At 34.3% G+C, this 21348-nt stretch overlaps 3 long non-coding RNA genes across 7 annotated transcripts; 2 read left to right on the top strand and 1 right to left on the bottom strand.

The window, feature by feature from the left end:
* The first annotated feature begins 3865 nt into the window (after positions 1–3865).
* LOC145097389 (uncharacterized) lies at positions 3866–8345 on the top strand. 4 transcript variants are annotated; one of them, XR_013704357.1, is made up of 3 exons: positions 3876–4658; positions 4931–5472; positions 8034–8345. It is a non-coding gene; the product is annotated as an uncharacterized LOC145097389 (long non-coding RNA). The 4 variants fall into 4 exon arrangements; XR_013704356.1 differs by lacking the exon at positions 8034–8345 and adding an exon at positions 5584–5794; XR_013704359.1 differs by lacking the exon at positions 8034–8345 and having other exon boundaries at positions 3878–4658; positions 4931–5226; positions 5379–5794.
* Positions 8346–8918: 573 nt separating this feature from the next.
* LOC145097412 (uncharacterized) lies at positions 8919–10264 on the bottom strand. The gene is made up of 2 exons (XR_013704360.1): positions 10127–10264; positions 8919–9995 (listed from the first exon to the last, which is right to left on the bottom strand). It is a non-coding gene; the product is annotated as an uncharacterized LOC145097412 (long non-coding RNA).
* On the top strand, positions 9625–10804 carry LOC145097419 (uncharacterized). Of its 2 annotated transcripts, XR_013704362.1 has the most exons (3): positions 9630–9908; positions 10208–10404; positions 10490–10804. It is a non-coding gene; the product is annotated as an uncharacterized LOC145097419 (long non-coding RNA). The 2 variants fall into 2 exon arrangements; XR_013704361.1 differs by having other exon boundaries at positions 9625–9908; positions 10208–10804.
* The last annotated feature ends 10544 nt before the right edge of the window (positions 10805–21348 follow it).

The raw sequence follows: 21348 nt of genomic DNA, 5'->3' as shown, positions 1-21348 counted from the left end.
ATTTTATAAATATAAAAAAAAACATTAACTTTAATAAAAATAAGATTTTTAAAATTCAATGTATATTTTACTAATAAAAACATTAACATTAATAAAACATTTAAATTAAAAAGAATACTACTCGTCGTCATCGTTGTCCTCAATGTCGGCATCTTTATCATGTTATCATGTTATATAAAATAACACACACTTTCATCACCTTCATCATTTTTTCTGTATCTTATGCTCGTGTTGGATGTTTGATTATGTGGCACTTCTGTTTGAGGACTCCAAACGTCGGCACCACATCCTTCCTTTCAAATTCATGTACTAACTTGGACAATTTTCCTTTTTCATAGGTCGGTTATGAGTATGACTTGACAAATGTAGCGTACTCTTGATATATCTCATCGCCAACGTATGACTTGTTTGGTGCTTTACCTTGCAAAATGTCGTTAAATAACGGAGATGCTCCAAACACATTCAGGTCGTTGTTTGACCCCCGCCATACCAAAAAAATGCATCTTAAAACCATAGGTCCAGTGAAACAACTGCTTCTAGTATAACAACTGGAACTCCATGATCACCTCGTGTGAGTTGGCCTCGTCGTGCATTGGGACAGTTTTGCCAGATCCATTGTGTACAATCAACGCTAGCAAGCATCCATGGAAATCCATGTTTAGCTTGATATGCGACATAGAACTGTTCAGCATCATTTCTAGTCGGATTTCATAAGTATATGTCACCATAATGTTGTGTAACATACTTACAAAAGAGATATGTGCATTCTCGCAAGGATGGTCCAATAGTTTCGTTTTGTTGCGAATTTGGTTCAATTTGGTTTGAACTTTTTTGTAAGACGATTTTACCCCTTATTATTTTATTTTTATATTTTTGCTTTATTACCAACAATTAAAAATAAAACAAAAACAAATCTCTCTCTCTCTCTCTCTCTCTCTCTCAGAAAAACAAAAAAAAACCCTAAAAGTAGATAAACTCACATTTAGATTCACATTAATCCGTTGTAAACTCACATACAATCGATTCACAATCATATACATCTCCACTCTTGCTATGAATCTGCTTTATCCTCATGATCTTACCAACTCCCTGATTGTATATCCTAGCCCCAAATCGTTAATATGTTATTCTAAATACCAAGGTCGTTAAATCCCTAATTATCAGATGGAAGAACACCTGGTTTTTCAAGTTCATCACCTCATAGATGTTGGCCACTCATGGAATAACACCTTTATTGCTCCATACAGTCATCGTCTTCTTCACCCACCTCCATAAACTTCAATAATCGACATCCCCTGTTGTTGTTTACTACACCAACAAAAAAAATCAAAAAAGAAAAAGAAAATAAGCCATGTTCTTATTTCACTGCATATCGATCAAGGAGAAGGATATGCATATCGGTTAGAGTTAAAATTGAGCAAACTTTCAGCTCAGCCCTAGCCGCTGCCTCTCAAATCCACCAGAAAATCTATTCAGCGAAAAATCGATTCAAGACACACATACACACATGTTCTTGAGGTAAAGCAGGTGATGGTTTTAGGATGAGATGGTGATGGTTTGGGTGTTGCGATGTTGATGATTATGTCAAGACTAGGGATAATGAATACATGTTCTTGAGGTGAAGCAGGTCAAATTTGTTCTCCCAAACTCCTCAACCCATCACGCAACAATCGAAAACGCGATCCACAACGGAGCTCTAAACTCGATTCGTTTATCCTTCTGTCTCCTTCGTTGGTAAAATCGGAGGTGTTAGGGCGGGATCGAGAATCGCGTGGATGAATTCACGTCAAGTTTTGAATCATAAGAAACATACTGCCAAACCCTCCACGTTCTGATAACACAAATTGATGAAATTTTAGAACTTTTGTTCTTACCTCTTGAATCCACGATCTGGAAGATCGTGGATGCGGGATTTGGAATGGGGATTGTCATTAAGAGAGAGAGAGAGAGAGAGAGAGAGAGAGAGAGAGAGAAGGAGGGAGGAAGAGAGATTTTCTTTTTGTTTTATTTTTAATTATTTTTTAATTGTTGGTAATAAAACAAAAATGAAAAATAAAATAATAAGGGGTAAAATCGTCTTTACAAAAAAGTTCAAATCAAATTGGACCAAACTCGCAACAAAACGAAACTATTGGACCATCTTTGCAAGCCAAACCCATTTTTGACAAAACTTGGTAGTTTTGACATACCACAAGACCATTCTTACAATTTTGTCTTTCAAATATTTATCTGAAGCGTCTACGGGTACGTCATATGGCAATTGTGTAAGAACTTATGTGCATTTTTGAAATGTAGTAAAACCACGATTATCTCTAGCATCCCATCTCAATTGAATAAACTCATAATTGTTTTCCAAATCTCTAGTTGTATGTACGAATAAATTTCTACAAATACGAAAACGATCTTCGAATTTTGATAGGTCGTATAAACTATAAGTGGTAAAGTAATCACCTACCAAAAGTTTGTTTTCCACGATACGATCCAAGTTGATCGACTTTCTATGTTTCTTCTCAACATTTGAACTTTCACCTATCTGACACACAATGTAGTGTGGTGCGGACAACAACGTGTGCATAATTAACTCATCATCAATATAATCATCTTCATTCGATGAAGAAGAAGAAATGACACCCAAAAAATTATTCATACTGTTGAGTGTATTCATTGTGAGATATTTTATGTGTATTATATGTTTGTATATATAGGTGAAGTTTTAATTTAATATATATATATATATATATTTATTTATTTATTTGCTAAACGGTACCAAATTGAATGCCAAATGATCAAAATTTGAATAACTAATGAAATCGTCATTGAACGTCCGTGACCAACATCAATATGCGTAATACTTACTCGTACGTGGAGCGGTGTTCACGCGTGAACCCCTCCACCTAGGTTATTACGTGCAATTTTCCCCCATACCCTTCCGCCTTATAGAGAAACAAATATTAATTAAAATATACATTTATTTCTTCATTTTATTTTATTTGTTTATTTAGTACGGCTATTGTTTATTAGAAATTGAGTAATTTAACATTTATAAATGACATTTTTACAAAAATGACTCAATTTTTTTGTAAAGAATCACATTCTCCGGAACATATTATTCCAGAAAGGACTCCAGAATGCTAGAGTACGATTCCGATCCATGGTTTTGGAATACATTTGACTTGTTTTCTTATTTTATATATATTATAACACCCCATTTCCATATATATATATATATATATATATATATATATATATATATATATATATATATATATATATGAGATCAATTGAGAACTCATAGTTTCCCGAGAACCCGAGAATTAAAAGTGGAACGTTTAATCAAAATTAATTCATTAAGAGCATGACCACCATCTTACCAATATCATTTAATGTTTAATTTTTTGTGTTATTAGAAATATTAATAGAAATGTCTAAAAATTCACATATAAGCGCCCACAACTGACCACCATCTTACCAATATCATTTAATGTTTAATTTTTTGTGTTATTAGAAATATTAATAGAAATGTCTAAAAATTCACATATAAGCGCCCACAACTAAAAACAGTCAAAGTAATGGTTATAGTTTTGACCACAAAAGCATCACTAAAACAACAATAATCCAAAAACATATATATATATATATATATATATATATATTTACTATCTTATAAAAGAAATCATACTATTTCTAAAAGTAGATTGAATATAATAATAATATTTTTTTTAAGACGTCCAAACCATTAAGCTATGAGTACAAGTAACCAATAATAAAATAATATTAAATTTTAAATTTTAAACTTAGTCTTATTTAAATTAAATTGTACAAAAATAAATGCAATATGTATAAATATGCAATACAATCCTAAAAGATTTTATATGATTTTGACAGGGTTTATCTTTCCATCTTATCTCTTGTTTACCTAGTCCTCCGCCTTCATTCGTTGAAATGAACACAAATTCGATCTAATTCTCCCACATCCCTTCTCTATTCAATGCACTCTCTCCCGATTATCTCAAAAAAAACCTAATACCTACTGCCTCCCCACCTCCACCTTCTTTGTCACAGTCTCCTGGAGCCGTCGCTACCTCCACCCTCATGATGTCGTCACTACCTCCACCGGCACCCCTTTACCGTCCCACTTCTACCTTAATTCGAAATGAGAAACCCTAAGTCTATCTCCCCGCCACCATTACGCCATCACACAATGTTTACTGGAAGCCCTAGCCCTAAAGTAGCTCTACCATCGTCACCAGGCATACAAACGAACTGATTTCTCACTCCCCCTTTGTCGAACACCACTGTTACGTCTGGAGCACACCACGACCCACTATTGTCTTTATCATCGTCATCGCTTTCACTCCGTCTTTCTCTCCACCACCACCGGCTATCATCCTGTCGGTGACCTTTATGATTGCTTGACACAGTTTTCATTTCTATGAATAAACTTAAGGGGGATTTGTTGCTTCCACCATATTCATATTTGTTCGATTCAACACAAAAGAAAATCATCTGGCTTGTTTACTGAATTTTTTGGATCTTATATTTCCTCGATTTTTTATATTTTTAATTTCAATGTTTTCTTTTTGTGTTTTAAAGATAATGATAGTGATGGTGCCTATTGCACCCTCAACCATCTACCGCCATGGAGTCATCGCCTTCAGGTATTGTTCCTTTCTTTTAGATTATCTATATATATTTCTTTTCTTTCTTTTAACTTTTCCATTGTAATCACTCGACTCACTTTATTATACTTGAAAAAAATCGTTTTTTATTCCATATTCCAATTTCAAATTCAAATTCACGATTTTAACCAAAACAATGTATTAAAATCTAATCCCTAAATAAAATAACTTCAAAATAACATCAACATCTAGAAGGATAATGAAATTGTTGCAATTATTATAATAACACAATTGATATCTAAACAACGCAGTGCAAGGCTTGCTCTTCAAGGACCAGAGGAAAAGATTGTTCTTGGCCAACACTAAACCATGCTTCATCGGACATATAAATTTTAAGAAATGTATTACTTGGTAACATCCCTCTTCAGAACTGAACTGGTGTTATCTGGTTCTTATAGCATGTACAAATCTTAATTTTTGATTTATCTCTCTCAATCATGATTTAGGGATTTTGTTTTGCCATATTTGGGTATGGGATAATTATATATTTTTTTAAGGTACAGGTGTACCAACCTTGTCTTTGTATTCCTCTAAAAAGTATGATCAGGTAACACATTTTTTAGCTTTTCCCTCTTCAAATATATTGTTTATTTGTACTCTTGGTTTATACCATTCTTGACTTTTGATTTCTCAACCGGTGCCTTAAGCTTTTGTTATTTGGCTTTTTTCTGTATGATATATTCTTCTTTGTACATACAGGTATTTGCTTCTTAGGAACATGAATCCCATGTTTTTGTGGATGTTTGACTGTCTACTACTCAAAAAATCAAAAAAAAAAAAAAGAAAGGACAAGGTATCACATGTTGTGCCTTTTCCCTCCTCAGATTTGTTCCTTTGATTATCGATTGTATGATGAAGTTCTTTGTTTATGAGTTATATGACAGAAGCAAGTTGCTTCCTGCAGATTCATATTTATACGAAAAACTTAGGCTGGTGAAACTTAGATCATTTCCATATAGTGAACAGGGGATAGTTGTATGATATTAGATTCTTATCATTAATATTATGCAGATTTGTTACAAGTGCTTTGAAAGACAATGAGTTTTATTGCCAATATGTGCAATATACTATTAATATAGGAAAGATCCAATAATAAACGAGGTATTACAATTCAAGATGGTTGGATATAGTGTGAAATTGGGGGTTTGTTGTTTTACTTTAATTGAATCAGCACCCTAAATGTTGTTGGTTTTGCTAATTGGTTATTTTCTTGCTTGCATGAAACTAATAAAGGGTTAAATCACCCATCTACAATTTTGAAATGGAAGGGTTGTAATTTGTTTATGATATCAGGGATACACACAAACATGAAATGATCCATTGTTCTCATATTAGTCTTTATTAATTTATTTTAATTATTAAAAAGTATTTGTTGAATTTTGATGTAAAAGTGATTTGTTTATGATATCAGGAATACACATAATTGGTGTTCTGCATTTCCTTTTGTCTATCCGACTCTGCTTAGCATTTTTGTTTTATTAGCTAATTTTGAAGATTAATCTAAATAATGGATGATATATGTCACATGTGTTACAAGAGTTTGAAATATTCGACATCTTTGTTCTAGAAAAGCACATCGCTTACTAGAGCATATGATGAAGAGATGTTAAAAGTGATAACAGAGGTTGTATGCTTGGCTGGACAAGTTGTTGAACTTATATTTTGGACGATTTTACCCCTAAAGTCTTTTGGTCATTTCTGTGTGGAAATATTAATATTTTTTATAGTTTTCTTGTAGTTGTCATGAATAAATAGAATACATGGATCTCTTGTCTAATTATTATGAGCTTGCAAGATAGTGATCTTTTATATCATAAAGTCCTTTGTGATTAATTCTTTCTAAAAATCTTAAAGAAAGGCAAACTGATTTTTTTTTTTCCAAAACACCATGTCGTGAGTTGGATATCATAACTTAAGATTTGTACAATGATCTAACTTTGGTAGACATCAATTTTTTTGGTATATGATGGTGATAAAATATTAGGCTTTATTGTAAACCTTTTAGTAATCAAAAACTTTTTTTGCATTAAGTACAAGCTATATTAATGGTAGTAAAGTATTAGGCTTTATTATTTATAAGCTTTTTTGCCAATCTACAATTTCTACCTTTAGTATATAATTCAATTAAATTAATATAGATATTTTTATGTTGTGATTTTTGGCTATTTTTAAGTACAGTTTGTGCCACTTTAAACTGTTTTTTTTATCGATTATCTATGTATTATGTCATAACTAACGCCAAAGTTGGAATTTAGACATGTACTATCTTTGGAACATTATAATCTTGCAAAAGAAAAATGGCGCCTCAAGAAATTATTCTCTGCCGCTGCTTTGCGCGGGTACACCACTAGTATATATATATATATATATATATATATATATATATATATATATATATATAGAGAGAGAGAGAGAGAGAGAGAGAGAGAGAGAGAGTTAGGATCATATATAAAGTATAATTATTGTGTAAATGTATAACCAAATATGGTCCAATCATTTGATAAAAGTATTATAATTATTTAATTAATTTAATTAACTATTAACTAATTTAAATCCCAACAATTTAGGAAACTTGATCATCATCATTAATATAAAAAATCCATTGTTTTAGTTTTCTATTCTTATTAATCTCCCAATCAAACGGTCATTCCTTTCTTCACTTCCAACATGTTGCCATCACCATGTACCATAATCGACACCACCAACAAGATGATGTTCATCATCTTCTCTACTCCAAATTCGAATCACCATCTTCATCCCCTTTATCCTTATTTGACTACAAAACATGCTACTAGTACATCTAATTCATAATTTGTTCTTTTTCTATTTGATGCCGTAAATTGTTTTTATGTTTCCTCGTCAAACATTTTTTTGCCTTTGTTAATAAGTTGTATTTTATACCTATAGGTGATACACATAAATTTAGGATTGCTGCATTTATTTTGTGTTAAATTAAATTTTTGAGTCTATCTCTAATGAATCATATGTAGGCAAGCTTTGTGGATTTTAACATATTTGTTATAAAATAACATATCCTTCTATGCTCTCCTTGATGACAAACAATGTGATCTAAAACATTTTTGAGGTAGTGGTAAAATCATATGATATTCCAATTAAGTAAACCAAGGAATGGAAAATACTATAATAGAATTTGTTTGATATGATTAAAGTTTATAACTAGTGGTCTAGTTATTGCTACCGAGTAATGGTATTCACATAGCAATTGGTTTCTCAAATCAATATCTAATGTGTAATAATTTATAATGCACATTTAATTTATTTTCTATAATCAGCTTTTTGATGATTTGTTTCTTGTTTTCACTCGTTTCCTCTTGTCTCTCTCTATTTTTTAAGCCTGGTCAGTAAGTAACACCAAAGTAGCACCTGGAGAAGAACATGACGACAAGAAGAAGATGACAACATATTGCAAGTCGAAGTTAGATTTCACGGGGTTCGATTTTTCCTTGGGCTGCCATCAAAACACAAATGCAAAGAAAGAAGACCTAGAGTGTGATTTCATGGAAAGCATTCTCACATAATGCAATTATCAAAAAACGTATTCACGTATTTTCTGAGAATGATTAAAGATATTTGTTTGCTAGTTTAATTTAATTTCATTCTCATGAGAATGTGAGATTTGGATTTGTAATTTGTGTAATGTGAAGAAAGAATGTTTATTATTCATATAGAACATGTTGTTCTTAAGAATATATGCATTATGTGTTCTTTAAGAATGTTAATTCTAAAAAAAATTAAATGCAATATTGTTCTTTAAGAATGAAAGAATAAAAATATGTGTTAATTATGTTGAAGGAGGTCGTACTATAAAAATCTTATTTAATTTTATGTGTTGAAACAAATATAAGATTTGAATTAATTACTTTGACTTATTTGCTAAAATGTAGGAAATTATATATATCTCTCTTAATAAAATGTCATATATATCATTATATCTAATTAAGTGTAATATATAGTACATGCTAGTCCATTTTAATAACATGCATCCAATGATCATATCTATTCATAATATTTAATCTAGTGATCAGAATTTAGTCATACATTCACACAATATTTGTGATTCACATTTAATCCTAACCCTATATATATAATTTTTGCACCTGCTGATTTTTTTATGGAATGCAGCATTGCTACATTGTAGATGTTTCTTTGTGCAACAACTAGCTTTGATAGTGGTTTTCTACGCCACCGAGCCTTCTAAAATTAATAATAATACATAAATGCAGAATCAAATTATATGACATATTAAGATGGCAAATAAGCAATACATGTATGAAAAAATCAATAACCATAAATCAATTTTAAAATAAATAAAAAATAAGCTAAATAGTCCTTCAATTCATACCACATATCATTAGGCCCTAATAAAATAAACATAAAGAAAGAAGCCATGCAAAACATAATAATAATATATTTCTACGATATCTACAATTTCCAGAAGAGGCTATTAAGAGCTCAATTATGTTGCTGCTCTAAACAAAAATGAATCCATCTACCCTAATAATGAAAATGTTATTGCCACCTGTCATTCTCTCATTTTTGGCCACATGTCATTTTGTCATAATTTTGAAATATATTTATTTTCCGCTTGTCAATTACTTCATCATTCATTTCAACTATATCATTAATTTAGTTTCCATAAATTAAACCTACTATAATAACTATTAATTTCAAATTTGAAATTTCAATTTCAATTTCAAATAAATTTACATTTTAAACATTTGTATTTAACATTTTATTATAATAACTCGTATAGTACACGGGTCTAACAATCAAAACATATAATTTTAATTAATTTATTTTTTGCACGTTTTTTTTCATAATTTTCACTTATTTCATATTTCAAATTGAAAATAAACTTTTCATCTAATCGCTCATGTTTAACATTATGTTTTAATTAACCCGTATAATATACGGGTTTCACAACTAATGTCCTACTATTATAAATTTTGTAAAGTAAACACCTTTGTTCTGTTTCATTGTGTTTATTATAATATAAGGAAAAAGGGAATGATGGAATAATACCTGGCCGAATGCTGTCTTAAATAGATCTATGGCTTCAGTGATTTGATGATTTTGAATGTGATCAGTAACTCTTTTTTGGTAAGCTAGCAGTTCAAGATTAACGCCCACTTTGCACCCCAATTCCACCTCGAAAGATTCAGCAACATTGGCATACCCGTGGGTTAAAAAGTAATCCATTACCATCAGGTCGATATCTTCTTTCTTGAAGAATCTTGTGCTAAGCATGTTGTACCATTCTTTAGTAGATACTTGCTTTTCTTCTGCTGCTTTTGCCTATCCAAGAAAAACCAATTGAGTACATATTTTATGTTGTACCATTCTTTAGTACATATTTTATGTTGAAATTTTACACGGGAATATGCTTTGATAGAGATCAATTACAAAATAAAATGAAAAATCAGAACCTGTTTTGTGCGAATATCAGTACTTTGAAACGAATTCCATTGTCAGCCACTAGAGTTTATTTTGTTAATCTCCTCTTACAGATCTGGTCGGAAACAAGGTCGATTGATGGAGACAGAACGGAGGCGATGAGGAAGGCGACCAACTGATGGGGTAATGATTGTCGGAGGGGACCACGGATTCTTAACGGTCGTTAGTTCATTTCGTTTCATTGATATGCGGATGCTTAGCTCGGAGATGCACAACGCACATTTTGTCGATTCAATTTGGATCCAAAAAGGCAACTTTACTACCTTCTTGATTTCAATATAATGGTGGATCACGTAACGTGATGATTTTAGGGTTATGATTTTGTGTATAAACAGAACTAAGATCAATGTGGTGGAGACGATGGTGCTTTTAAGGGGAGATCGGCGGACTTGATGATTGAAACCGATGGTGACTGAGTTCGATCGAGGGAAGAGGGGTGATTCGGTGAAGAAGACGTCGTGAGAGAGAGAGAGAGAGACGCAAATGAGAGATTTAATCGGGGGAATTAAAAGAATTATTTTATTCCTAAAATGCTCATTGATTCATTTTAAAATCATATAGCCGTGTCTTATTTTGTCTATGTATTTATAAAAATGCCACAATGTATCTTGGTCATCTTTTTTTTTTATCCAACGCTCCACTTTTAGTTATCAGGTTATCGGGAAACTATGAGTTCTCAAATCATCATTCATCTCTCTCTCTCTATCTCTGTGTCTCTCTCTCTCTCTATATATATATATATATATATATATATATATATATATATATATATATATATATATGGAAGAGAGGTTTAATAGATAGCATGGGTATTTGAATGATTAGAAAGTAAACACTAAGGATGGGTGAGTTATTGTCAATAAAAGGTCACAAATAATTATTTGGATGGATTTAATCGTTTAATGATGCAATATGATAGTTTAAGGGAGTAAATTAATTAAAATAAGATTTATTAGATTAGAATAATAACAATAAAGTTATCTGATAAAGGTCTAGGGGGTTTTATGTTACTTTTAGAAACTTCTTAAGTTAGAGGAAATCAAGCATGGGTTAAAACTATCAAATGTCCAAACTTTGGGTGCTCGGTTAATAATGTAAAAGGTAATTAATTTATTAAGAATTATAGGAGATACTAAAATTGTATGGATTTTTTCAAATTTATCCAAAAGAATTATAGGAGATACTAAAATTGTATGGATTTTTTCAAATTTATCCAATGTAGGGTTAATATTGTAACGACAACTCAATACAACAGTTTATCGTGAATAATTTTGGAAGTTAATAATTCCTGGTACGATCATAAAGTGAATATCAATTATGATACGAAATACTAATACGTAATATTTGCAAACGGAAATCATTAAGGATTATTAATATGATGGTAGGTGTTCAAAGATTCGGGAATACATCTTAGCCACTCCAATGGGTTATTTTGTGTTTACTGCTTCAGGTGAGTTTTCATTACCGTACTTACGGGTCAAAGGCACCAAGGCCGGCCCTTGGATTGTTATCCTAGTTTATCGTACGATGGCGTATTGTATCTGATAAATCTGATTGTTATATGTTCCGACTATATGTTTACCGATTGCATGTGTTGATGTAGTGTGGTTGGGTTGAGACTGTACTGCTTTGTGTTGCTAGTCAACAAACCCGATAATATTTATATCGGTATGTTATATGTAGGATTAACTGTTATGTATATGTCGACATGCTTTATGGGTGGTTGGGTTAAGGCGGTCCTACTTAGTGCTGAAGGCCAACATACCCAGGGCGTCCTCGATAGACTGAAGGCCAGTGGGGCGTACCATTTAGGCCGAAGGCCTGGGGAACGGTCCAGATAAGCTGAAGGAAAGTGAGGCGTGCCAGTCATGTTGATGGTTCTATGAGCGTACCAGATTGTGACATTGCCATTTTCAAGGCTAGAAAATACCGATTTTGTTTATGCCTTATAAAAATCAGAGTACCTCTTTTAATAAAAATGTTGCGGAATTTGTTCCCAGTAAAACATGATAAATACGTTATCAAAGCATTTCCAAAGATAATTATTTTTATTCATTTTAAAACATTTGGGATGTCATCGTCAATACAGAAACATAAGCAGAAACAGAACTTACATTCATTATCACTAGTGATTTATATCTCCTTAATCTCTCAGTGTAATATGACTTCATATCAACATCTGTGATATAAATAAAATGAGTGGGTCAGGTTGGGAAACATGGTGAGTACATAGTGTTTTCAACACACAATAATATAATTATTATGTTTAATCATCAAACAGTTAACCCAATTACCCATCCTCATTATCTTTTTTACTCTTAAGGATCTACCCTAAGAATCAGCTATTTCTCATTCATTCCTAAGAATTATCATAAGGAATAGGTACAAAGTCCATCGCTGTCAATGACACAGCTTTTAAGCACAGCTGCTAGTTCTATCACTTAGGCGCAACTGCCAGAATTGTGACATTCTCTATGTGGCGCAGCTGCCGGTATTGTCCTTCGGGCACTACTGCTAGGGTTATCTTGTTTGTTGACAGTATAATTTTTGAGAGTCCACTCTCAATACATGTCAATGGGTTTTTAGAGTACGTCAGTGACCACATCGTTCACAACACCTACAGGTTGCGAGCCTACTAGTGTTCCATTGGACTGTCTAGAATAGTCGGGGCCAATATTTGGGAAAAAGGATTCTCACATCGTCCACCTCTCACCCTTACCTCAGGGTTTATATCACCTCTAAACTCATCATCCAACTCATATTTCATCTACTCATGTTTTACCCAACATATTATGTAGATATAAATACATATATATATAGTTTAAATCATATAAAACTTGTATAAAATCGTTCATCCAACATCGATAGAAATTATACAGATAATATGCACACATAGCACGTAGTTTATATAAAATACTTCATATCTATGTGTAAGATGAAAGGGGCCATGTACTCACTTGAAAAGGTGGTGACTCGAAACTCGGACAACACTTCGTTACTCTTAACACAATTTTCCTTTGACAAAACCTAGTATCATTATCACTAGAGTTTAGTCTAATATTCATCGAGACTAATTAATGAGCTTGCTATTATTACTATTATATTAGCACGAAAAAATATTTCTCAACCACTAAATACAGACAGGGGCCACACATAAGACACCGGAGGGTAGGATCATTTTGGCATATAGCACTTCTGAAATCCAACAACCGTATGCAGCCCTTTAAACCAGATTCCCGTACCGTGAGTGGTTAACAAAAAAATATAACAACACTTATATAACTCATAATAATAGCCTTAATACTTACTATAAGTTCCTAATAACATTACTATATTGAAACATAAGATACACTAACGATAGGGTAGGCGTAGCTCACTTACAACGGGTTTTTCGCAAAACCGGGCTTTGCTGGAGCAACGTTCCAGAGCCAAAAGGCTCTTTTCTCGGGACTTTGGGAGCCTCAGGGCTTCCTTCGGGTGCTAGGGGTTTACATAGGCTTAGGGGGGGGGGGGTTGTGGTATAGAGAGAGAAAGTGAAGTTCGGAAGGTATGAAGAATGACGGAACCCGACACCTCTATTTATAGGATAGAATCCTGCTCTACATGTCGAGTCGGAGGTCTTACTCATCGAGTCCATGACCAGGTGTCACCATCTGGTGGCTTGCCTTGGGGAGAAAGCCTTGGCCCATATTCAGCCACGTCACCCGATTTCGCATACAAACTCTGTTTTCGACGTTCTTTATATCCATGTGTATGTAAAAACAAGATCTACAATTTTTAATTAGACTCCGTCGGCTAATTCTCGACCAATCTTAAATTTAATAGTAGGAGGAGATTATACTTTTAAATGTCCGCGTAAAATTCATAACTTCTATATACGGACTCCGTTTTCATCTGTCTTTTTATTGTTGAGTTCCTATTAATGAGATATTCAACTCTCATTTAGGTCACGTATGCCAAAAACCACTCGAACTAAAATTCGAGTTTCGGGCCGTGCACCGCTATGTAAAATCTTAGAAAATTCATAACTTTCTCATATGAAGTCAGATTTGGGTGTTCTTTTTTTTTTTTTTTTTTTTTTTTTTAATGTTCTTGGTTTAACATATACTACAAATTTTGTTTAGATCACTAAGGCTAAAAATTTATCTATCGTAAATTCACTATTTACGTCTCCCGGTGTCGTGCCGATTTTGCCGTAAAACTTCGACGGGCCATAACTTCTTTGTTATAACTCAGATTTCAGTGTTCTTTATACGTACGGAACCCTTGTAACATATACTAAGCATTGGTTAAGATTAATCCTTCTAAATAATAATCCGTCAAAAACTCATTTTTGATGCTTATTGTCTCTAAATTGACTAGCCCGGATCTGCGGGCGTTACAATTATCTCCCCCTTAGGATGATTACGTCCCAAAATCATCAAAAAAATAGGGATTATATAACAACTCCATATGTTATCTCTTCATTCTAGGTAATAATCGTAACTTCTATATTCGTTCGCATGAATATCTTGGACTTCTTACTACATACAGTGCTTGATCTTGCACCCGCTCTTCATACTATTTTGTAACCTTCGAGTTACAAACTCAATACTTATTGGAGACTCCTGCTCCTTCTAAAACAGACTTTACTTAAGATAAGTTCTTTATTTTTATTATCATCACAGACCGATGGGTCATGTTCTAATGACCTCTCATCCTATGATGCAACACTTAGACTCAAATATGTAGGAGTCAAATTCCAAAATGGAATATACCTTCCATCATGTTCTAATGTGATATAATCACCTTTTAGCATGTAGCATTTCTAGCTATAAATTAATTACTTTAATAACAATCACAATCGCTTTGATTATCTTTCACTTCAATTTTTCTTGCTTAAGTCGGATGCTACATCAAACTTGGTTCTCTTAACCACGTAACATACTCATCTTGGTCGGACTCGATATGATATGACCACTAGGGTCAAAATAACAACAATCTTCTTAGTCATTACCGAAACAATGGTAATAACATACATGAACAAAACGGAATCAATTACTAGCTTCTTGGTAACCTTGTGGCTTTCCCTGATCCAAGCGTGAGTCTTTTGCTTCCGGTAGTTTAGGCCTCTAATACCATTCACACCTACTCATACTCATCCCAAGTATTGTCTCGCAGTTTTCCAAGTCACCATGCAAGAATTTTCACATAATCATTAAACACACCAGATAACAAAACAAATGTTTTATATTATTCCTTGAAACGATTACATAGGTGTTCAAGTTCACCCTAGACTATGCCTCTAATAGGCTACCACTACGATATTATGGCTACTTCATAACTCGATCTTCGGATATGAATCCTCACTTATGATTCATTGCATTGTCAGTTGCTTCGTCAAGGATGCTTCTTTGCTTTGGAGGTGCATTCGCTCTTGCTGCTTCATTTTTCTTCCGACATATGCCCCTTGTCCCTGCGTCCATGACATAACCTCTTGTCAGATGTACAAACATTGCCAAATTCTCAGTCTTCCCACACTTGAAATAAGTCACTTCTTCGTAGCGCCTCCCACAGTGCTCAGTGGTATACTTGGCTTTGTAGCTCTCATCGGGAAATTTTGCTTGAAGTGTCCCTCTTCACTACACTTAAAGCAAACTTCTTCCTTGGTTGGGAATTTGTAGGCATAGTGACCAGTCTTCCTGCATTTCAAGCAGGTTAGTTTCTTAGGGCATCTCCAATTGTGTTTCCTTCCATACTTGTCACACCATTTTGCTTCACCTACTCCTTCAGACTTTGATAACACGTTGTTATTGTTAGACCTTGAAGACCCCTAAAATTTCCTCTTATTTCCAACTCTAACCTTGTTAGCAATCCTATCGTTGATCATTTCTTCGATAGACTTAGCAACCCAGATGGTTGCCTCAAGAGTGGTTGGCTGGCGTACTGTCACAATAAGTTCGTCCTTATTTTGCTGAAATAAACGCCTTATCTCTTCCATCTTCTGATCCAGCATCATCAGCTTCTTTGCTTGTACTCCTGCCATCATGATCGGCTAAGGTGCGGCTGCTACTTCTGGCGCACGCTCAATCACTTGTGGCTCTGACTGCGAGTTACTGCTTTCGAATCTGCTTCGAGTTCCTACCATGCCGATCAATACATCCAATTTAGAGATTCGGTGTGCAGTGCCGAGAATTTAGATAAAGAAGATTTTATTTACGATCGATGTGTAATTCTCCCTATAACTCTGAAAAGTTACATGCCAGTTCTAATACCATATTTAAACGTTTAGAAATTTGAACACATAAAGTTTCTAAATCCAGACGACAATAGACCATGGATCCGATCATATAATGCATATCATAAATCATTTAACACATAAAGACATGTTAGACATTTTCCCTGAATAAGCTAGTGCTTGTGTGTATTTAGGTGTATTACCTAAATTTATTAGACACACTCCTCACAATCATTGCTTAGAATTCTAAGTTTAAGTCTGGAAATAAATCCTTATTCCTAGTTCGCTTAAACTAATGCTCTGATACCAACTGTGACATCCCTATTTTCACGGCTAGAAAAGACCATCTTTGTTTATGCTTTATAAAAATCAGAGTACCTCTTTTAATAAAAATGTTGTGGAATTTGTTCCCAGTAAAACATGATAAATACGTTATCAAAGCATTTCTGAAGAAAAGTATTTTTATTCATTTTAAAACATTTGGGATGTCATCGTCAATACAAAAACATAAGCATAAATAAAACTTACATTCATTATCACTAGTGATTTATATCTCCTTGATCTCTCAGTGTAATATGACTTCCTATCAACACCTGTGATATAAATAAACTGAGTAGGTCAGGTTAGGAAACCTGGTGAGTACATAGGGTTTTCAACACACAATAATATAATTATTATGTTTAGCCCAATTACTCATCCCCATTATCTTCTTTACCCTTAAGGATCTACCCTAAGAATCAGCTATTTCTCATTCATTCATTCCTAAGAATTAAACTAAGGAATAGGTATGAAGTCCATCACTGTCAATGACACAGCTGTCAAGCACAGCTGCTAGTTATATCACTTAGATGTAGCTGCCAGAATTATGACATTCTCTATGAGGCGCAGCTGCCGGTATTGTCCTTCGGGCATTGCAGCTAGGGTTATCTCGTTTATTGACAGTATAATTTTCAAGAGTCTACTCGCAATACAAGTCAATGGGTTTTATAGTACACCGGTGAACACATCGTTCACAACACCTATAAGTTGCAAGTCTTCTAGTGTTCTACTGGACTGTCTAGAATAGTATGTGGTTGTCATCCATACTCTGCTAGATGACGGGGCCAACATTTTGGGAAAAATGCTTCTCACATCGTCCACCTCTCACCCTTACATCGGGGTCTATATCACCTCTCAACTCATCATCCAACTCATATTTCATCTACCCATTTTTACCCAACATACTATGTAGATATAAATACATATACAAATTAAATCATATAAAACTTGTATAAAATCGTTCATCCAACATCGATAGAAAGAATACAAATAGTATACACACATAGCACATAGTTTATATAAAATACTTCGTATCTATGCGTAAGATGAAAGGGACCATGCACTCACTTGAAAAGGTGGTGACATGGCACTCGGACAACACTTCGTTACTCTTAACACAATTTTCCTTTAACAAAACCTAGTATCATTACCACTATCGTTTAGTATAATATTCACTGAGACTAATTAATATTCTTGCTATTATTCCTATCATATAAGCATGAAACAATATTTCTCAACCACTATATACAGACAGGGGCCAGACGTAAAACGTCGGAGGGCTGGACCATTTTGGCATATAACACTTCTGAAATCCAACAACCCTATGTGGCCCTTTAAACCAGATTCCACGAACCGCGAGTGGTTAAAAAGATATTATAACGACACTTATATAACTCATAATAATAGCCCAAATACTTACTTTAAGGTCCTAATAACATTACTATATTGAAACATAGGATATACTAATGATAGGGTAGGCATAGCTCACTTACAGCAGGTTTTTTGCAAAACCGGGCTTCGCTGGAGGAACATTCCAGAGACAAAAAGCTCTTTTCTTGGGCATCGGGAGCCTTGCGACTTCCTTCGGGTGCTAGGGGGTTTAACTAGGCTTAGGGGGGGGGGGGGGGGTTTAGAGAGAGAAAGTAGAGAGAGAAAGTGAAGTTGGGAAGGTGTGAAGAATGCGGGAACCTAACACCTCTATTTATAGGCTGGAATCATGCTCTACTCGTAGAGTAGGTGGTCCTACTCATTGATTCCATGGCCAGGTGTCACCATCTGGTGGCTTGCCTTGGGGAGAAAGCCTTGGCCCATATTCAGCCACGTCACCCGATACTGCATAGCACCCTGCTGACTTCTAAACCCCGTAACTTTCACATACAAGCTCCGTTTTTTACTATATATATATATATATATATATATGCGTAGGTAAAAACAAGATCTACAACTCTCGTTTAGACTCCATCAGCTAATTCTCGACCGATCTTAAATTTAACAGTAGGAGGAGATTATACTGCTATATGTTCGCGTAAAATTCATAACTTCTACATACGGGCTCCGTTTTCATCTGTCATTTTATCGTTGAGTTCCTATTAATGAGATATTCAACTCTAATTTAGGTCACATAGGCCAAAAGCTGCTCGAACTAAAATTCGAGTTTCGGGTCGTGCACTACTATGTCAAATCATAAAAAATTTATAACTTCCTCATACGAAGTCAGATTTGGGCGTTCTTTTTTTGTATGTTCTTGGTTTAACGTATAATACAACTTTTATTTAGATCACAAAGGATAAAAAGTCATCTACCGTAAATTCACTATTTACGTCTCCCGGTGTCGTGCCAGTTTTACCGTTAAACTTCGACGGGCCATAACTTTTTCGTTATAACTTGAATTCGGCCATTCTTTATATGTACGAAACTCTTGTAACATATACTACAACTTGGTTATGATTAATCCTTATAAATAATCTTCTATCAAAAACTCATTTTTCACGCTCATTGTCTCTAAATTGACTAGCCCGGATCTGCGCGCGTTACATAGATAGACTATAGGGCGGTGGGGCATTCCAGTTAGACAGAAAGCTATGTAGGCGTACCTGATAGACTGTAGGCCGGTGGGGCGTTCTAGTCATGATGATGGCTTTGTAGGCATGTTGTTTACTATTGTACTTGTTATTGTGTGTATGTGGTGGAAGTTTTGGGGAAATCACTAAGCTTTGTGCTTATAGTTTCAGTTTATTGTTTCAGGTACTTCAGATGTTTGTGGTGAGCTGAAGGCGTGACCGTACTCATCCTTGGTTTTCAATTGATTTGATTTTGGGAGACTCTAATTATAATTAATGTTTTCGAAATACTAATTTTGTAAACACTGTTAATAGTAAAATGGGTTGTTTTGAAAAGTTCAAAATTTTCACGATTTTTCGGATGTTACTTGTTGGTATTAGAGCCTTGGTTTGAGTGAATTGAAGGAACACTAGTGGGAATCCATTCTAAAACTTAGGAAGCTGATTTTTAAAACAATTTTTAAATGGTTTTCAAAATAATCATGGAGGATGCGATGTGTATGATCAGCCGAAGCTGGTAAGTTGACCCCAAATTACCACACAGTTATATAGGATTATGTTATGTTATGTTAAGAATGAAATGATAGTATTAGGATAGAGATCTTCAGGAATCGTACGATAGATTTTTTTGATATATGATGCGTTATCTCTATTAAAATACCTTACTGATTATTGTGTGACTCTTTTGTGTGTGAACTAACTATTAAATGAAAGTTCTAGGTTACATACTACATGGGTTAAATGGTCTTAGGTTAAGGGATTTGGTCATGTTACGCAGCTTTTGTCTGAGTACAACCGTTGTAGGATTGAGTCTCTTAGCCTAAGATTTTTTAAGTTGTGTGGTATGTAATAGTGTTCATGCGATAGTCATCTGGCACCAATGGAGCATCGTATGGCAGTTATTGGTAGTATGAGTTATGTAGGGTTAGTCTGCCAGTTGCAATATGTTTAGTGTTCCTCTAGGAAGTGAGGATAGAGTGCATGAGTTATGGTGTGTGAGATGGGATGTTCTTGGTTATTCTATGGTTTGGAGTGTTACTGCATGAATTCTGCTTGCTTTGTGCTTTTTGGAACTCTTAAGTGATGTGAGTTAACCACTAAGTGAATATGCTAGGACACATGTAACAAACGTTGAATAATCTCAAAGTAACGGACTTGGTCCTGCTGCGCAGCTCTTATCTGAGTCCAACCATTATAGGGATGAGTTTGTTACTTTAAGGATTATCTAAGCTTTGTTGCATGTGATTGTATTCATGAAATAGTTAATTGACATTATTGGGAGTCCTTCAGTAGATGATGGTAAGGAGGTGAGGAAATCATAGGAGGACCTAGGAAGTATTTTAATGCGGTTGTTTCAGTGTTGAGCATGTATCAGGAGGATATTTTGAGTAGGTCTTAAAGGACCTAAGATAATTTTTGAGGAAAGTATGGATAGGTGTGGAAGGTAGTATTGGGCCCGTACTAATAGAAGCATGGGATCCATACTCGATTCGAAGAGAGTTTTGGGGATTCTAACGGCTGGTCAGAAGGGATAGCATGGTCGATTCAATGATTCGTGATAGTGGTTCTGTATCTGTTGATCTATTGGTTATGATTGCTCAGCTCAAGGATGGGTTTGGTATTGTTTTGGGCCCCAATGGCAATATCGGTTTGGGAATTGCAGTTGAAACTAGTAAGGTTGATTGATAGTTAGGTATGTTGTTATCAGTTGAAGAAAAATTTTCCTTTAGGTCTTCTTGGTTCGGAAGAGGACTGATCAGGGTTGTGAATTTTAGTGTTCGGATGTGAACCCTGCATGGAGTCTATTGGTCACGGTGTTGGCGACAAAATGTCAGAGTGGGAGTGTACAAGAGGGTTGATGTTGTATAGATGGTTTGTGATGCGACCAAGGGTCTGTGTTCTTTGGATATAGGCATGTTAGTAACCGGGTTGGTGGTTGGCATTGTAGGCAAGCAGTGTATGATTTGGATCATAAGTAGGTATTGGTTTATGCTGTTGTAAGGGATCCTTAATGTTAAGTGGTCATGGTTGGAAATTTTCTAAGTCTTCATAAAAAAGTTAGGATTATCTTAGGATATGTTTTATCTTCATCTGGAAG

This window comes from Lactuca serriola, chromosome 1 (assembly GCF_051521515.1).
Source record: "Lactuca serriola cultivar US96UC23 chromosome 1, Lser_US96UC23_V15, whole genome shotgun sequence".
Classification (NCBI taxonomy): domain Eukaryota; kingdom Viridiplantae; phylum Streptophyta; class Magnoliopsida; order Asterales; family Asteraceae; genus Lactuca; species Lactuca serriola.
The sequence above is the reverse complement of the archived record's forward strand: the minus strand, read 5'-3'. Positions and strand labels throughout refer to the sequence as shown.